Source organism: Palaemon carinicauda, chromosome 41 (genome assembly GCF_036898095.1).
Source record: "Palaemon carinicauda isolate YSFRI2023 chromosome 41, ASM3689809v2, whole genome shotgun sequence".
NCBI classification, from domain to species: Eukaryota; Metazoa; Arthropoda; class Malacostraca; order Decapoda; family Palaemonidae; genus Palaemon; species Palaemon carinicauda.
In genome coordinates this window covers 16,961,477-16,979,148 of record NC_090765.1, presented here as the reverse complement: position 1 = coordinate 16,979,148, position 17,672 = coordinate 16,961,477, and the positions used below count along the sequence as shown (strand labels likewise).

The 17,672-nt window shown below is 51.2% G+C and overlaps 1 long non-coding RNA gene across 1 annotated transcript in view; it reads left to right on the top strand.

Moving 5' to 3' along the window:
- Positions 1-423: 423 nt before the first annotated feature.
- LOC137632259 (uncharacterized) overlaps positions 424-17,672 on the top strand; it is a 936,711-nt gene continuing 919,462 nt past the window's right edge. The window contains exon 1 of the long non-coding RNA XR_011042031.1: positions 424-677. This is a non-coding gene — a long non-coding RNA (uncharacterized lncRNA). The remainder of the gene's footprint in view (positions 678-17,672) is intronic.

Genomic DNA, 17,672 nt, shown 5'->3' with positions numbered 1-17,672 from the left:
AATAGAAAAAAAATAATTAAGGAAAAGATAGAGGAAACTATTGAAGAAAAGAAGGAAGGAGTGAAAAATTGAGATTCACAGAAGGCACGGTGTGTGACCTATGCAAAGAAGATAATTCAGAACATTTAACAGTTAATGAAATATACATAAACGTAGGTATGTTGCAAAATCCTAGCAGGGATCTGGTTGTATATATAAGTAGAGCAATGCATACCACAATAGGTTGCCAAAACTGATGATAGTAAGGTATTATTCCAATTGATTTCAAGGTAGAATGGGACGAAATTAAAGATTAAGATTTGTATTAATAATGTTGCTTATGGTACAGACAAAATGCTTAATTACAATGATAAATAAGGGGTTACTAGCTTTGTACCTAACTATCAAAATTATTTTGCAGATTGGGCAGAAGAACCATGAAGTTGAGACGATGCTTTCCAAGAAATTCCTCTTTGGCAACTGTTTGATAGGGATACAGTTCACAGTTTTCACGATTCTTCACGAATCACAATTCAGTTCAATCGAAACATTCGAAAGTGACACTTTCTGCTCGTAGTGACGTTGGAAGTGTGTTTGCGTCGGTTGTCTTGTTTTTCGTGTTTCAAGTTTTCCTATTATAAGTGTACTTAAACGAAGGCGTGATCGATATCTGGGATTTGCCTAAATGTTTAAATATGGTAAGTATAATGATACATGCCACAGTCTTTATTGGCTTTTACCATGTACTCCAAAACATTTAAAGGGTTGTATCTATGATAGCGGTCACCTGTATGTATTATTACGGCTAACGTAGAATATACTGTAAGGGGGTGTCGGAGGGGTGGGGGGTTACCCCCTCCCTCGGTTAGTTAAGTAGGTAAGGACACGGATTGCAGGTTAGGTTAGGGGGGAAAGTTTGTTAGTTGATGTCCATTTTTTATCCAAGAGGGAGGAACTGGCCGCTGATATACAAAGACTCCCATTTAAGTTTGACTTTATTTTGAAGATTTAACACCCAGCAAGTCGATATTAAATGAGAAATTACTGTTTAACCAGGTTTTTGAATGTGGCTCTAGGAGTGTGATCTTGGTGTAGAATAAAAGTTAAATAGCCATAACCTCCATACTGGAACTTGAGACTTAGTCTTAGGGTAAGGAAAGGACAGGAGGTAAAGTTGTACTGTATTACAGATTCTCATTTCGAATAGAAAATATATGTCTTCCAGTAGGAAATGACATGATTTACCTGAATTTGACCTTCATTTCAACTGCTAACAAACAGAACAACCAGTTCGACTAATTTCAAGCAGCCGAACTGGTGGTTGTTGTTGCGGATGAAATGAAGGTGAAAACCGGTGAAATCACGTTATTTTCTACTGGAAAACATGTATTTTCGGTAAAGTTGTACTATACTACAGCGTCTGATTTCGGTTTTATTGTAGTGTATTACAGGGCAATGTAACCTAGGTAAACAACCACTTTTTCTTATAGAAAAAATTATGCTCTTCAAAAATGACACTCGTTCCCGTCGCAAATGAATAGATTCAGAAATATATATACTGTACATCTATATCCTACGATAATGGGGGACCCCCAGTGGAAACTCGAGGTTTTGGGTGGGGGAAACATATTGGGGAAACGATGTATAATCGTAAAACAAGCCTTTTCTTCTCTATACATTACCTTCTTGAATGTATTATAACCGGAGGAAAATACAAAACAGTATATCTGGATAAACTTTGGAGGCGCCATTGCAAAGATTATTTCTTGAAAAAATACAGTAACCAGTGCTGCCAACGTCTGATGTAGATCAAATGTTAGCATTCCATGCTAACATTAGCACCCGTACGTACGAACGTTCATGCATACCAGTTTTCGACCTGCGCAAAAATCCCTACCCCTGCGCTGAAGCTTTTCCCCCTCCAAGTACTCGTTTTATTATCGTATACCTTTTAAAATCATCTCATTTTATATTCCCATTCAATATTATTTATCATACATTCCATTTTATCTTCCTATATTGGGTTTATTTCTTTGGTTATTTCCTTTTCACTCCCCGGTTTCACATAAATACTTTCTCTGGACTAGTTTCCCTATCCAGTTCATTCATGGTAAAATCATCTCATTTTATATTCCCATTCAATATTATTTATCATTCATTCCATTTTATCTTCCTATATTGTTTTTATTTCTTTTGTTATTTCCTTTTCACTCCCTGGTTTCACATAAATACTTTTTTTGGACTAGTTTCCGTATTTAGTTCATCCATGTTTACCCTTTAGACTCCGTTGTTTTTCCCTTAACCAATCACGAACCGATACGTATTCAAAGTTTACACAAGGGGGTTGTCAACTGGTATTTCCCTACCCCCCTTCCTTTATCTCTTTTAGGGGTCTGTTCATACCCCTTCCACCAAATCCTTTTCCCTTGAAACCTTTGACCTAGTAAGGTGTCTGTCATTTCAAGCGAGATTTATTTTTTTGTATTTTGCGATGTAGGAAGTTATAGAAACTTGTAACGGCTGCAGTATTCTGTACCTTAAAGCATTTGCTAAATTCCATGGTGATTTTTATGATTCTTCAACCAATGTTGTTCATTTCCTGAAAGCACACAACGTAATTCTTCAACTCTTACAGTGCCCCAAGTGCCGTTCTTTCCTATGTTACAGGAAAATCATTCACGTGTTTTATTGTAATACCGAATCCAACATACCTAAAACCAAAAAGAAACTTCGTTGTGGTTACTGTACACCGTTACTTCTTATAAAGGTACATTTTTGGGAAAAAGTCGTCTACCCCCATGGAAGATGATAATATTTGCAAACCACTTTTTACATAAACATTGGCCCCACAACCATCCTCATCCTAGTCATAGGAGTTAAGCCGTCAGTCTCACCCTCCCGTGACCCGCAAGTTTCGACGTCTTTTTCATAAAGGTAAGTCATTCCTCAATAGTCATTATATGTGTTTTGTGACCGAGGAACTCCTAGGTTAGGTTAGGTGGGTTTGTTAGGTTCTGTACCCTTTTTGTAATTTTTATATATAGTGTGAAACTTATATGGAAAAATTATTTAAAATACGTATGGAAATATCTATCATTACTATTGCTAGTAATGTCACCATACCGTTGGTAACTCTGTGTATCATTCGTAACATGGAGAATTTTACCGTTCTCAGTAAATACCTGAGGTTTGTGACCTGTCATACTACTAGGTTAGGTTAAGTGGATTTGTCAGGTTCTGTGCCCTTTTTGTACTTTTGATATATTGAGTAAAACTTATATGGAAAAATTATTTAAAATACGTATGGAAATATCTAGCATTGCTATCGTTAGTAATGTCATCGTTCCGTTGGTAATTGTGTACCATACGTCAACGTTGGTAACACGATGTATCATTGGTAACGTTGCTAATGTTATCGTTTGCAGTACATTCGTAAGGGAAGTGACACCGTTGAACTAGTGCTTATATTTAAATATTTTAACACAACATATATGACAACAATAATTATATCTAACCATTTTAACAGAAAATATATGTTTTCCTGTCGGAAATAACGTGATTTAACTTGTTTTCACCTTCATTTCAACCATAATAACAGCAACCAATTCGGCAACTTAAAGTTAGTCGAATTGGTTGGTCTGTTTGTTTGCTGTTGAAATGAAGGTCAAATTCGGTTAAACCACGTTATTTACTATAGGAAAACATATTTTCTGTTCGAAATCACACCCTGTAATACAATACAATTTTACCCTGATGGTGAACAGAAAATATATTTGTTCCGTAACCGAAATACAAACCACGCTATTTACAAAGGGTTATTACTTTTAGCGTAGCTGAAATGGCGAGCCATTAGAATTTAACGAGGGTGTATTACCCCCGCGCTAGTTAGCGGGGGGGTAGGGGAGTGGTAGCTAGCTACCCCTCCTCCCCCTCACACACAGGTGAATACTCACTTTCACTTTTGGCTCGGACTGTGACAGACGTCTCTGTCTTGGTCCTCGCTTGGCAGCCATTGTCTGTTTTGTCTTTACTTAATCGCTTACTTTTCTTTTACTCAATATATATGTAAACATGTTTTCATGTTTGTATATATATTTGAGTATAGAAATAAGTAAGTTTCCTTTTCAGATGTGTGTGTGTATTGTACGATATCTACGTGGAGGCCTCGGCAGTTAGGCCACCACGGCCTAATTTTATGGGTTGCGATCGAGTTTGACTTCGGTCTTTCTCTCTCTCTCTCTCTTGAGGTCGTTCACCCTTTTACTATGTTTTACTACGCCCTTGTAGCTTCATTCCCGTGTGGGTGGGGTTGCTACGCCGTACATTTTGTCTCAATTAGTTTATGAATCTAATTGTAGTTGTTAATTTTTCAGCTTGTAGAACGATTCCTTTCGGGGTTTTCGTTTTTTTTTCTTTAGTGTTCATTCATTTTTAAATTACATAATTACATAGTTACATAATTATAATTGTTATAATTCTGTTTTGGTTACAGCTCTCCTTCCGCGAGTGTAAGTGGTTGTGAGGGCACGTGCCTGTTGTGTAATTCTTGTTCCTTTTCCTCGGGATTCCTCTTCGGAGCCTTCCCGGGGGAATGAATGTGTACTAATATTATTTGTTTTATTTTTTTACAGTTACCGATCTAGTTCGTTTCTGTAATATAGCAACGGTGTGAGCTGTCTGGTTGAGTCCTGGGGATTCGGCTGTTGCTGCCTCCCCCCTTGTATTGTCGTCAGGGGCGTGTCTCCTTCTACTGGTAGTACTCCCGTGTCGACGGACAGCTCTCCAGTTCATTTTAGAACAGTCAGGAGGCTTGCCTCCTTGGGCGGATAACTTTCCTTCCGAGGGAAGTTTTTTCCTGTCCAGGCTTGAGCTTTTCCTCTTTTGGGGGGTTCTTCTCTTGCCTTTTTTTTCGTGCGACTATGCTCTTGGTGCTGAGCGGTCGCACCTGCAGTTTCGCTCAAGGGGCTGGGCAACTGCAGGAGCTCCTCTTCGGAGGATTGCCCCTTTTAGGTCACTGGCTGACCAGTCTCTTCCACGAAGTGTTTCTCTTTCGTTCGCGAGAGAGTACACTCATAGAGACTCCTCTTCGGAGGTTTCTTCTGTTGCTGTTGCTGTTGGCCTCCCTCGCCGTAAGGCCCTCCGTCCGCCTCGTTGTAAGGGCCTCTCATCTCCCTATAAGGGTGCTTGAGGCACCTTTTTGAATCTCCGTTTGCAGCCTACAACTTCTTTTTCTCGATCTTCCGTCTTGGTGCAGATGGACAGCAGTCTAATCTCGTCTTCCGACGGGCAACGGTCTTCCCGACGGACAACGGTCTTCCCGACGGACAGCGGTCTTCCGACGGACATCAGTCTCCCGGCGGACAACGATCCCTTCGGGGCAAAGGGTTGCCCCCACGGGGGTTCTTCCCTTGCGTGTCAGGGTTTCCCTGCGCGCCCTTCTGTTCGTCAGCGCTCTCCTGTTCGTCAGCGCTTTCAAGATGATCTTCCCTGCGGTTCCTGTTACGTGCCCTGTGCGCCCACGTTCGCCCTCGCGATCTAGAACTTCGGTTCAGGTCGGGGTCAAGGACTCTTCTTCTTTGCGCAGGCTTCCACGCGTAGCCTTCTGCTCGTCAGCGATCATCAGCTCGTCAGCGATCATCAGCTCGTCAGCGATCATCAGCTCGCCAGCGATCGTCAGCTCGTCAGCGATCATCAGCTCGCCAGCGATCTCCGGATCGCCCACGTGTGTTACAGCTGGCACGCCAACGTTCTCCAACACTTCTGTGGAACATGGTTCGCCAGCTACTAGCTCAACTGCGGATGCTGATCGCCATCGCGCGACCCTCAACTGCGGATGCTGATCGCCATCGCGCGACCCTCAACTGCGGATGCTGATCGCCATCGCGCGACCCTCAACTGCGGATGCTGATCGCCATCGCGCGACCCTCAACTGCGGATGCTGATCGCCATCGCGCGACCCTCAACTGCGGATGCTGATCGCCATCGCGCGACCCTCAACTGCGGATGCTGATCGCCATCGCGCGACCCTCAACTGCGGATGCTGATCGCCATCGCGCGACCCTCAACTGCGGATGCTGATCGCCATCGCGCGACCCTCAACTGCGGATGCTGATCGCCATCGCGCGACCCTCAACTGCGGATGCTGATCGCCATCGCGCGACCCTCAACTGCGGATGCTGATCGCCATCGCGCAACCCTCAACTGCGGATGCTGATCGCACGACCCTGCAGGATCGCCCGCTTACGCATGCTGCTCCTCATCGCACAATCCTGAACGATCGCCCTCCTGCAGATGCTGATCACCATCGCACCCTTTCACGCGATCATTCACCTGCGCATGCTGCTCGCCATCGCACAACCCTGAACGATTGCCCGCTTACGCATGCTGCTCCTTATCGCACAACCCTGAACGATCGCCCTCTTGCGGATGCTGATCACCATCGCACCCTTTCACGCGATCATTCACCTGCGCATGCTGCTCGCCATCGCACAACCCTGAACGATTGCCCGCTTACGCATGCTGCTCCTCATCGCACCACCCTGAACGATCGCCCTCTTGCGGATGCTGATCACCATCGCACCCTTTCACGCGATCATTCACCTGCGCATGCTGCTCGCCATCGCACAACCCTGCACGATTGCCCGCTTACGCATGCTGCTCCTCATCGCACAACCCTGAACGCTCGCCCTCTTGCGGATGCTGATCACCATCGCACCCTATCACGCGATCATTCACCTACACATGCTGCTCGCCATCGCTTACCGCCAGCGATCTTCTTCACCTACGCGGCAGCACGATCCCTCGCCGTCACGCCCATTCGCCTGCGCGATCGCTCGCCTGCGCGCCCGCGCGATCGCTCGCCTGCGCGCCCGCGCGATCGCTCGCCTGCGCGCCCTCGCGACCGCTCGCCTGCGCGCCCGCGCGACCACTCGCCTGTGCGCCCGCGCGACCATTCGCCTTTGCGCGACCGTTCGCCTTCGCGCGACCATAGTTCGCGGCGAATTCCACAGCCGGTGGTAGCAGCAGGGACGCGTGCTCCTAGGCGGCACTCGGGATCACCTCCATCCTAGCACAGGTTGGTAGTGCAGGACGAAGACAGGTCAGTACAGCATTCTTCCCACCTTCTTTTCAGGCAGGAACCGTCGTGTCCTCTCCAAAGGATCGCCCGATCCCTTTCACCTTAGCGAGGATTTCGGACTCTGTGTCCTTGGAGCAGCAGACATGGTTTGATCCGCTGGCACGGGCGTTAATGAGGGTTATGAAACCAGCACTCACCGGCCAGGGTAACAAACCAGCGGCTGTCTCTCCTACGCTGAAGAGAAAGAGAGGAGTGGACTTCGTGGTGACTTCCCCCAGGGCGAAGTTGGTTCCCAAGAGGTCGGTCTCGAGGGTCCCCTCTCCTGCACGAGTACTCTCTCCTTCTCCCGCCCTGGAAGGATTTTTGGCGGGGGGGCTTTCCGTTGAAGATTTCTCCATCGGACAAGGGGTGACTGCTTACCTCTTCCTCTGGGAGCTTACCAGGTTCTTTCCCTCCTCGGTTACGGCCCGAGGTTTGGTTCAAGGAAGCTACAGGAAGATCAAGGGTACTTTCCTCCTCTCGAGCTCAGGCACCTTGGCCTTTCGTCGTTAAGTATCTACTTGCGGACAAGCTCGATGTTGTACCATCTGGACGCACTGACTGAAGGCTTCCTTCGGGTGTCTCATCTGTGGAGGTCAACGACCTCAGACACCCTTCCATCCTTGAGAAGAGTTTTGTCTTTGCCCAAGGACAGAGACTTAAACATCTGCTGTGCGGAGTAAATCGACTTCCGGTTTCACTCCTCCAAGGCGCTTTCTTCCAGACTCTGCAGGGCTCCAGCTCCCTTTTCTTTCAACCACGTCGGCCTAAGTTATCGGCTACGACAACTGGGACAAGGTGTCCAATTGCAGTTTCCTCCTGTCAGGAACAGATGGCACGGGAGACTCCCCCGGGGGGGCATAGTCCTAAAAGGAGTTCACGAACTCTAGGATTGCAGGTTTTTTCGCTGGGAGGATGCTTAAGGTTACTCATCCGAATGACAGCTTCCCGATGCCCATTCCCGCACAATCTCTGTGAGTAGCCAAGGATATCGCGCCTGCCGTCTCTGTCAGCGAATTCAGTGTCTCTGAACCTCTATGCCATAGCATCAGCAGAGTTGCCCGGTTGGGCAGAATGATCCATACCTTAGGCGAAGGTCTTCCTTAGGATCATCGACGGCTTCACCCCCGGCCCCCTCAGTCGATCCTTTCTTGTAAGGAAGGATCTGAGAGGGGATGTCCATAGTCGACCTCTCAGCCCTGATCAAGTTTGTCGAACAAACTTCGGCCAGCGTAGACCAGCAGAATCGATCAGACTGGTAACGAGGCGACAGGACTCCTTTAACCCTGGATCGGAAGGACGGGTACTTTCAGTTTCCATTCCATCCATCTTCCAGGGTGCTCGTCGAATTCAGCCTAAACTGCAAGTATTCCTGCTTATGATGCAGTGTGGCTATCCCGCCGTGGCATAGCAGGTTTGTTTCCCCAGAGAACTCTCCCTGCCTTCCTCTTGGCCGCTCAGGTGCAGACTTCCGCCTCTGCTGTTTGGAGGGCTGGTCAACTCCGGTAGGCTCGGGTTTCGACCTTCTTCAGCGCCGGGAAAAGCTTCCGAATGCTGACCATGAGTGTGGGCTCATGGTATTTTGCTTGGAGCCTTCTCTTCCTCTGCCTCAACATCTGGAGTATCTGGCCATGATATTGAGTCAACCGCCTTACCACGTTGGAAACCCCGCTTCTCGTCCGTCCAGCGAGGTTAAGCAACGTCGGTACTTGGATGGGTGACCACCTGGGGACGCCAGATTCTGTTACCACATCCTCCGAGCCTTCCTTTCGGTTGACCGTGGCAAGACTGAGGAGAGTCGCAGTACCTGTTCTCAGTCAAGCAGAGTTTTCAGCCCTACCTTGGAACGTTTCCTAGTTCTTCTTTCCTCATTGACCCGTTTATAGTCCGAACGGTCGCCTCAGGATAAGTTCCATGTGGGGCGATCCAAGTTCCGGTGGCTTCAGGCAATGTTTAACCGGACTCCCTGGCCCTATGGGACCAGCGGAACTATTAAACCTGCAATGGGTGTTGACCTATGGAGCCTCTTGATGGTAGTGGATATTCTCGTCCTTTCCCCACATTCTTGATGCGGTTCTCGGACTCGTCAAAGGAAAGGGGGGGGGGGGGGCATGTTCCGGTCCAGGCCTATGGTCAAGACCTGAAGGATACCTCTCCATCATTCAGGCAGGCTTAAGGGCCTTAGTCTGGCCCCTCTTCAGATCCTACCGCTCCTGCCAAGTCGCCCCGTTGCGTGTCGACTTCATGCTAACCAGCAGGGGACGCATTTTCACACCTTCACATCTTGCAGTAGAGATACCGGGATGATTGAGATTCTCTCAATTCCACCATCGGCTCTCTCATTCCAGGCAGGGGAATGTTTCTCTCAGACTATCCGAGCAGAGCCTCATAGAGAGAGTGTACCTAGGGGTCTTTGACCTTGGGTAACCAGCAAGTGCTGGTCTGGGGGACCTGATCGCGACAGCTTGGAACCTCAAGCTTCCGCTAGTTTTCCCCCCAGTCTCAGACCCCGAGACTCTGGCAAGATGCATTCCGGTGATGGTGGGACAACTTCGACGCCTGCGTCTTCCCTCCTTTTTGTCTGCGGACAATGGGTCTCAACAAAACCAGGTTGTCTGTCAACCTTTCAATGGGAGAGCTCCACTGGGACTATGCGCAGAACGGTTTCTGGACCCTCTGCTTCCCCTGACGGAACTCCCGGGAGAGCTTCTCCCACGGCGCAGACTACTCAAGCAACCACACTGCGACATCTCTCCCGAACCGGGGCGTCGCTTCGGCTTCATGCCTGGAGACACTACGCTTCCTCCTCTTGAAGAGACAACCCACTACAGTCGCGGTACGGAGGTCGCGTCATCTGCGATAGTCATCCACAGGGGTCTCCCAGGCAAAGTGAAGAGTCTAAGGTGGTTGGTGCCGTGGGAGATATACCTCTTCCCGTGAGGCCTCTTCTCCAGCAATAACGGTCTTATTGCCTTTCGGCGGGAGGAAACTCCTTTCTGCTCTTGGCAATGAAGCCTGTCGCTCAGCCTTTCCCTGACCTTCAGGCTTAAAGGAATAACTTTTTCCTGCCCGCTGGATCTATCCTCGCTCATGCGAAGCTACGATCGTCCCTGCCTTAGTCGGAGGAAGACCTCCAACTTGGAGCATGGCTCGGACTTTTAGTCCTTTAAGAGATCTTCTCAAGACCCTTTTACGACAGGCCTCGGATTGTATTCCGCCCTGGGTCTTCTGCTCACTCTGGCCACGGCCAGTGTGTAAGCAATCTTCTTGGTCTCTTACTACTCCCCCCCTTTCTAAGGAAGAGGGGAAGGCAACATTCAGGCTCGCTCCTGAGTTGTTGGCTAGACTCAGAATCTGAGGGTCCCGACCCTTCGGTCCGATTCATTCAAGATTTTGAGTCTCCATTCTGTGTCTGATGTCCCAAGACCTTCTCTTTCTTGCCAGTACAGGAATCGAGAGGTTACCGCTGGGAACAGCTGCAGTTTGGCCTCAGTTGCAGCCGATTTGGGAACACAAGGAGGACATGGGGGGAGAGTCACCAGTATACCTCTTCAGCCCGGACTCAAGGACATTCATCTCGACCTGTCTTCAGACCCTCCCCCGTCACGTCGCCCTACAGCACGATGTTGGATACATCGCAACGTCCCTCGCCTTCGAGTAATACTACTCTGTGACGCAGGTGCTACAAGCTGGAGTCTGGAAGCGTCTGATGACCTTCGCAGCCCGCTTCCTGCAGGGCGTGACCCACAGGAGTCTCGATACGTTTTCTATCGCTCTGTGGTGGCTACACAACAGCTGGTCTAACCTCAGGCTCCTTTTTGGACAGGTACCAGAAGGTTGAGGGCATTGTTATCAGGTTTTAGTCTGCATGAACGAAAGAAGTATGTCTGGCCCTTACTTCTTTCTTCATCATCCCCTCTACGGGGAAGCAGCATCCTGGTCTCTGCATAGCTGACCTCGAACCTCTGCAGGTAAACCATGCTTCCTTGTGTTCCGAGTATTGAGTCAATACTGTCGCGTCCCCCATACCCTGACGAGGTGGTATTGGGAACGTCCTAACCCAGAGTTCCTTCTGGAACTCCAGGTCAACTGCCTAAGACGGGTCACACTTCTTCCTTCACACACAAGCTTACGTAGGCCACATGGTTCCTTGCGGTGCAAGGAACTTGTGAGGTGCAGGGACTCCTTTTCTCGAGTGCGACTCACTCGGATTCTGAGTCCCCGGGTAAAGCCAAAGCCAGTATGGCTGGGGACTTTCCACCCTTCCTAAGGGATAAGTCACCCTTTGTAAATAGCGTGGTTTGTATTTCGGTTACGGAACAAATGACAAATTCGAAGATAATTTGTATTTTTCCTAACCATACAAACCTTAGCTATTTACACATATTTGCCCGCCAGCCCTGTCCCCCAAGACAAGTCCTACCTCTAAGTGAAAGTGAGTATTCACCTGTGTGTGAGGGGGAGGAGGGGTAGCTAGCTACCACTCCCCTACCCCCCCGCTAACTAGCGCGGGGGTAATACACCCTCGTTAAATTCTAATGGCTCGCCATTTCAGCTACGCTAAAAGTAATAACCCTTTGTAAATAGCTAAGGTTTGTATGGTTAGGAAAAATACAAATTATCTTCGAATTTGTCATGTTTTCCTATAGTAAATAATGTGATTTAACCGAATTTGACCTTCATTTCAACTGCAAACAAACAGATCAAGCAATTCGGCTAACTTTAAGTTGCCGAATTGGTTGCTGTTATTACGGATGAAATGAAGGTGAAAACCGGTTAAATCACGTTATTTTCTACAGGGAAACATATTTGTTCCGTAACCGAAATACAAACCACGCTATTTACATTGGGTTTACTTCTCGGCGTAGCTGAAATGATGAGCCAATAGTTTTTAACGAGGGTTAACTACCCCCGCGCTAGTTAGCGGGGGTAGGGGAAGGGATAGCTCGCTACCCCTCCCCCCCACACACCGGTGATTTGCTTCACTTCACTTTTGGCTCCGGCGATGAACAGTCGTGTCTGCCCATCGTCCTCGTTGACAGCCTTAATCTTTTTCTGCTTTTTCTTTCAGTTTGTGTGTGTGTGTTTAGAAGTTGACCTCACCCTTTTTGTTCACTATGCGCAAGTGCCCTGGAATTGCCGGCCGCCCTTGTGTTACTTTAATGTCGGCGGTGGACACAGATCCTCACACCCTTTGCCCGCAGTGTCGAGGCCGACGGTGTGATGAAGAGAATATGTGTAGTGAGTGCAGGGAGTGGTCTGCTTCCCAGTGGGAGAGGTTTGGCCGCGGGCGTAAGAAGAAGTCCAAGAGAGACCGGTCTCCTTCCGGGGTTGCCTTGAAGGAGGAAGGCTCTCGGGACTCTTCTTTCGTCGCCCAAACCTCCTCCGAAGCTCCCCCTCGTTTGGCTCCTAAGGAGAGTCTGCCGAGTGGGAGCGCAGGCCCTAGTTCTGTTTCCCGACCTTGGATTGGGGGAGAGGGCGTCGCCTCCCATAGCGGGGCGGTTCCTCCTCCTCCTCCTCCTCCGGGGGAGGTTGTTGTTAATGAATCTTTGTCTAACGATGATCTTTTTCAGATTTGGGCTTCCCTGGGGCTTAAGGGCCTGCCCTCCAGGGTAGCCCTGATTGACCTTGTCCAGTTGGGGGCCGCAGTTAAGCAGTCGCCGGTGATAGCAGAGGTAGACCCTCTGTCTATCGTCGACGTCGTGGTGACAGAGGCTTCCGACGGGGCGGGTCAATCCTCTGCAGGTACCGTTGGGGATGATGGTGCTGACGGCTCTTCTCCCCCTTCCGTACATCCTTCGAAGGGGGAAGGGAGTCCCGCGGGCTCTTCTGTTGCCGAGCCTCCCTCTAAGGGGAGTGCTTTGACTGAGACTCCTCTTCGGAGGCCTGATGGTCCTGACGATCTTCCTCGTGGCCGCCTTCGCCGTAAGGCTCATCGTCCGCTGCGTTGCAAGGGCCTCCCGTCACCTTATAAGGGTGCTAAGAGGTGCCTTTTTGAATCTTCTCCTCCTTCCGCCGAAGGGGACTCTCCTCGCCGTAAACAGCCTACAACTCCAGCTTCCTTAGACCTCTCTGAGGATCGGTCTCCTACGCCTTCCAACCTTCAACTTCTGGTGCAGATGTTCAGCAGCCTGACCTCGTCACCCGACGGACAACGGTTCCTTCGGGGCAAAGGGATTCTTCCCTTGCGCGTCAGGGTTCCCCTGCGCTCCCTTCTGCAGTGTCAGCGCACAGGCGCTCTCCTGCAGTGTTAGCGCGCAGGCGCTCTCCTGCAGTGTTAGCGCACAGGCGGTCTCCTGTTCGCCAGCGCTCTCCGGATGATCGCCCCTCTTCTCGCCAGCGCTCTCCTGAGGACATCCTTCAACCTGTTGTTCCTGTTGAGCGCCCAGCACGCCAGCGTTCCCCCGCTCGCACTTCTGCAGTGTTAGCGCACAGGTGATCCCCTGCTCGTCAGCGCTCTCCTGACCGTCAGCGCTCTCCTGTTTGTCAGCGCGCTTCTGATGACCATCGCCCCACTGCTCGCCAGCGCTCCCCTATGGACTCCGAATATCCTGCAGTTCCTGTTGTGTGCCCCGCGCGCCATCAGTCTCCTGAACGCCCTCGTGATCCTCAGCTTGTTCCCGCACATCATCACTTGCGTTCTCCAGTGCGTACTTCCAAAACGCATGTACGCCCACGCGCCTCCTGTTCCTATGCCCGTTCGTGATCGTTCGCCTCTGCGCCCTGCGCCGACTGTCCCCTCACAGGATTCCACGCGCCACCCTCTTGCTCGCCAGCGATCACAGACGCATCAACATTCGCCTGCTCGTGAGCGATCTCCTGCGCGTCAGCGATCACCTGAACATCAGCGATCTCCAGACCGCCCGCGTGACCTATGGGTCGCCTTCTGTTAGCTCTCCCTCGCGCGGTCGTTTGCCTACGCGATCTACGCGCTATCGCTCGCCAACGCGTCACCATGCGCCTACGCGCTAGCGTTCACCAGCGCACCACCGATCGCCTGCTCGCAATCGCTCTCCCACGCGCTACAGGTCTCCTGAACAATGTCGTCAGCGGTCATCGGAGCGGTCTCGCTCGCCCGCGCGTCAACACGCTCCCTCTCCAACGCACCAACGCGTTCGTTCACCGGATCGCCCACGCGCTCGTTCACCGGCTCGCCCACGCGCTCGTTCGCCTGTACGCCCTCGCGCCCACTCGCCTGTGCGCTCGCGCGACCACTCGCCTGTGCGCTCGCGCGACCGCTCGCCTACGCGCGACCACCGTTCGCGTCGGATTTCGCAGCCCGTGACAGCAGCAGGAACGGGTGTCACCAGACTGCGCTCAGGATCGCCTCCACCAAAGCGCAGGACTCTTGTGCAGGATAGGAAAGACACTTCAGAGAGGTCAGTGCAACTTTCTTCCCCTTTTCCTTTTCAGGCAGGTCCAGTGGTGTCCACTCCGAAGGATCGCCCAATCCCCTTCCCTCCAGTGGGGATTTCGGACTCTGTGTCCGTGGAGCGGCAGACTTGGTTTGGTCCTCTGATGCGGGCGTTAGTGAAGGCTATGAAGCCAGCACTCGCCGATCAAGGTCACAAGCCAACGACTGCCTCACCCCCGCTGAAGAGAAGGAGAGGAGTGGACTTCGTGGTGACTTCCCCCAGGGAGAAGTTGGTTCCTAAGAGGTCTGTCAGGAAGGCCCCATCCCCTTCGCAGGCGTTTTCTCCTTCTCCCGTGGACGAGGCTTTTCCGTCCTCGGGTGAGTCCGGTGAGGTGATAGTCTCCCCCTCGGCACCAAGGGGGGAGCCTTCTCCTCATGAAGGAGAATCGTCTCGCACGGAAGGTGCTCTCCGAACCTCTTTGTTGGGATCCTGTATCCCTCCCAGGAGGGAACCCAAGGACTCCAAGACCATCCCGAAATCGTCTTCAAGGATTCGCCAGGAATCCGCAGCTCCCCGGTAGAACGTCCACGCTTCCCCCCAGGAAGAGATTCCGGGGACAGGAGACTTAGCTGCCAGTCTGCAAGGAGGAGACTAGCAGGAGTCTGAACATGCCTTCTGGCAGGTCCTGAGCCTGATGAGGCAACTCAACGGGTTCATGGACCCCGTGATCGCCCCCCGAGAAGGCAAGGACACGGTCCTGGACCAGGTGTTCGATGTTCAGAAGGCCCCTAAATCCAGTGCGGCTCTGCCCTGGTCTCGGGGATTGAAGAGTGCCAGAGCCAGGGCCAATGCCCAACTCGCGACTCTTGCTTCCTATAGTCGTTCTTCTGCCGGGAACAATCTCATCCCACCTCCTCGTCTCCAGCAGAGGAGGTATTTTGAGATCTTGGGTGAGTCTAGGCTCGCTCTTCCTCTCCATCACTCCGTAGAAGAGCTGGCTAAGGGAGTTCCATTCGAGAAGCTCTCCGCCCGGCAGGTGGCGTTCTCGGCGTTGGAGATCCTGAGCCATGAGAAGGTCACAAAGTGCGCCATGCAGGCGACTTCATGGCTGCATATATGGCTAGGAACTCTGGGTATCCTATTGCGCTCCAAGGACTTGTCTAAGGAGACCAATAGGAAGGCCCTGGAGACCTTCTTACTCTCGGGCACCCGCTCTATCGAGTTCCTGGCACACCAGGTCACCACCCTATGGACCATCTCGGTATTGAAGCGGCGCGATGCGGTGACCGAGAGGTTCCACCCGAAGGTCCCCGCCGTGGATGTGTGTAGGGTCAGACATGCTTCCCTCCTTGGGGAGAATCTGTTGGAGCCACAGGATATGGAACGAACGGCTGAGAGGTGGAGGAAATCTAGCCAGGACTCCCTCCTCCATAGGGCCCTTACAGCTCGGCCCTATAAGCCTCCAGCTCCGCAGCAACAGCAGCAGCAGCCTCGTAAGGCTCCGAAGCAGGCACCGGCAGCTAAGAAAGTGGTGTCTAAGCCCCAGCCCTTTCCAGCCAAGGTCAAGAGGGGCGGTAAGTCCTCCAGGGGAGGCAAGGCTCCTAGAGGGAGTGGCCGCGTCCACAAACACTAGGAGTGGCAATCCCCCCGCGTTTCCACCTGTGGGGAGATGCCTTTGACATTGCGTGCACAGGTGGCAGCAACACGGTGCCGATGCTTGGACGGTTTCTGTGATCGGCCAAGGCTATCGCGTCCCGTTCATAACATCTTAACCTCCCCTGACAGCGAATCCAGTGTCGTTGAGCTCCTATGCCATGGGATCGGTAAAGGGGCTAGCCCTTCGGGCAGAAGTCGAGACCATGCTCAAGAAGGATGCTCTCCAGGAGGTCGTCGACGGCTCCCCAGGCTTCTTCAGTCGACTCTTTCTTGTAAAGAAGGCGTCTGGAGGCTGGAGACCTGTCATCGACCTCTCAGCTCTGAACGGGTTTGTCAAGCAAACTCGGTTCAGCATGGAGACAGCGGACACGGTCAGACTAGCGGTGAGACCTCTAGACTTCATGTGCACACTGGATCTAAAGGACGCGTACTTTCAGATCCCAATCCATCCGTCTTCCAGGAAGTACTTGAGATTCTGCCTACACGACAAGATCTACCAGTTCAAGGTGCTGTGTTTCGGTCTCTCCACAGCACCTCAGGTGTTCACAAGAGAGTGTACCCTGATTTCATTTTGGGTGCACAGGAACGGCATCCGTCTCCTTTGTTATCTGGACGACTGGCGGATCCTAGCAGACTTGGAGTCGACCCTTCTTCGGCACTGAGACAGGCTTCTAGGTCTTTTGCCAGGATCTGGGGATCGTGGTAAACCTCGAGAAGTCCTCTCTGCAGCCGTCCCAACGACTGGTTTATCTAGGCATGCTGATAGACACCAATCTCCACAAAGCCTTTCCATCAGACGACAGGATAGCAAGGCTGAGGAGGGTGGCGGAACCCTTCCTCAGGCGAGAAGAGCTTCCCGCCCAATCGTGGTTGCGTCTCTAAGGTCACCTGTCCTCCCTGGCTCGTTTGGTTCCAAACGGCCGCCTCAGGATGAGATCCCTGCAGTGGCGGCTCAAGTCCCGATGGAATCAAGGATCCGATTCCCCGGACGCACAGGTCCCGATAGGATCTTTGGAACGGACGGACTTGCGGTGGTGGCTGGTCGACAAGAACCTGCGAAAGGGAGTGAGTCTTCTCGTCCTCCCCCCGGGATTGACACTGTTTTCGGACGCGTCAAAAGAAGGATGGGGGCCGCACGTTCTGAACCAGAGGACCTCAGGCCTTTGGTCAGAATCAGAAAAGTGCCTGCACATAAACCTGCTAGAGTTGAAGGCCGTCTTTCTGGCTCTTCAACAGTTCCAACGGACCCTGGCGGGTTACTCCGTGGTTTTGATGAGCGACAACACCACGGTAGTGGCTTATATCAACAAGCAGGGAGGCACTTTTTCGCAGCAGCTATCCCATCTTGCAGTAGAGATTCTGAGGTGGACCGAAGTCCACTCGATAACACTATCAGCTCACTTCATTCCAGGCAAGAGGAATGTGCTCGCCGACAGTCTGAGCAGGGCTTCGCAGATAGTGAATACCGAGTGGTCTTTGGATCGTCTAGTAGCCAACAAAGTCTTGACTTTGTGGGGTTCCCCGATCGTGGACCTGTTCGCGACAGCGTTGAATTTCAAGCTGCC